The sequence below is a fragment of the Brassica oleracea genome, chromosome C6, assembly GCF_000695525.1.
Source record: "Brassica oleracea var. oleracea cultivar TO1000 chromosome C6, BOL, whole genome shotgun sequence".
In the NCBI taxonomy this organism is placed as follows: domain Eukaryota; kingdom Viridiplantae; phylum Streptophyta; class Magnoliopsida; order Brassicales; family Brassicaceae; genus Brassica; species Brassica oleracea.
This window is the reverse complement of record NC_027753.1, coordinates 9,277,266-9,279,439: the sequence shown is the minus strand read 5'-3', so window position 1 is coordinate 9,279,439 and position 2,174 is coordinate 9,277,266.

Here is a 2,174-nt window from a genome sequence, read left to right as displayed (position 1 = left end):
TGATCATTTACCATCTGCTCAGTACCTACACCATAATCTACATCCATTCTAATTGGTTCTTCTAACCTAACCGCAGGCTGAGGTTCGCTAGTACTACCATATTCATAATCAGTTTCTCCATGATGATACCAAATTTTGTAACTTCGTGTAAACCCATTCAAATATAGATGAGTCCAAACATCCCACTCTTTAATAATCTTTCTATTTTTACAATTAGAGCAAGGACATCTTAACATACCCGTTTCTGCTTCTGGTTGTCGTTGAACTAACCCCATGAATTCGGTTATACCTCGTTGGTATTCTTCCGTAAGCAATCTCGTGTTCGGATCCAAATGAGGTCGATCGATCCAAGAACGATAATAATTTGAAGAAGACATATTTTTTTCAATCAAATTCGTGTGTAAATATAGTATGTGAGAGGATGAAGAAATAGAGTGAATGAAGAGGTTGGGGGTGCGGGCATTTATAGATGAAATGCTGCCGACAGTACCGAGGAAATTCCGACGGAATACCGACGGCAACGGCTCTTTCCTCAGAATTTCTTCGGAATTTTTAAAATCCCCAACGGCTCTCCAAGGGCTATAATATATCCTCGGATATTCGTTGGTGTTTTCTGAGGAATATGCCTTCCTCGGTATTTCATCGGTATATTCCGAGGAAATTCCGAGAAACCCCAAAACGTTGAACTAACCCCATGAATTCGGTTATACCTCGTTGGTATTCTTCCGTAAGCAATCTCGTGTTCGGATCCAAATGAGGTCGATCGATCCAAGAACGATAATAATTTGAAGAAGACATATTTTTTTCAATCAAATTCGTGTGTAAATATAGTATGTGAGAGGATGAAGAAATAGAGTGAATGAAGAGGTTGGGGGTGCGGGCATTTATAGATGAAATGCTGCCGACAGTACCGAGGAAATTCCGACGGAATACCGACGGCAACGGCTCTTTCCTCAGAATTTCTTCGGAATTTTTAAAATCCCCAACGGCTCTCCAAGGGCTATAATATATCCTCGGATATTCGTTGGTGTTTTCTGAGGAATATGCCTTCCTCGGTATTTCATCGGTATATTCCGAGGATCTCATTTTCCGTCAGAATGTCCGTCAGAATTACGATGTTTTCTTGTAGTGTCATCGATTGAATCTTTCTTATGATTTGATTCTTAGAAGGGAGCAAGATGAAGACTATATATATATATATGTATGTATGTGTGGACGATGACTACTTGTGTTAAAAATATGAAGCTCTTGGAAACTTGTATTCGAAATTCATCTCATTGACCGTTGACTTTGTCTTAGTGTTTTCTATTCTATTTCTAACCGAACCGTGTATTATTCCGGTTAAGCATCAACAAAACTCGAATTTCTGGTATAACTTTTCGAACCAAATTAGTGTAGACGTGTATTCATATTAAGTTTATTAACATACTGTACCACTCTCTTTTTATTATTTATTTCTTACACAACAAAAATTTAGCACTATCAGCTTTTATTTTGTTCCTTTGACTCAACTGATATTCTTTTTCGACTAAAAACATTTTATTGATTAATATCATCTTTACAAAGTTACAAGATGTTTTAAAAGGGAAGGACAACAATGGAACCACATGACACATCCATTCCACATTAATATTTATAGCCTTCCTAGCTAATTTATCAGTACATTTATTAGTGTGCCTCTTCTTATGAACAAAAATGACATTATGAAACATAGTTTTCCAATTTTCTTACCCCTTTCTATATAGCAAAGTCATGATGGAGACATTAATCATTCTTGAATCATTTTTAACTTCCATTTGGCCAATTGAAATGGTATCATGCATGTTTAAATATATTTAAAAGTCTGAAAAGTGAGGTATTCAACGATTATATTTTTCTTCAAAAATTAGTCTGGTGGTATAAGCAGGGGCGTCCCTGAGGAGAGCCATTTGAAACATGGGTTTGGGGCTCCTGTTATTAAAAGGCCCCCATTTTTCAAAATTATTTATATGTTTTTTTTGAATGATTAAAAAAATATTTATATGCATAAGTAATCAAAATTGAATAACAGACAGATATTTAGTGGAACTTACATAAAATAAACCTTCTCTCTTCCCACATTTACGGTTCTTTTAGTTTTTTTTGTTTGATAATTAGTTTTTTTCTTCTATTTTGTTAAAAAAAAAATTCATTGC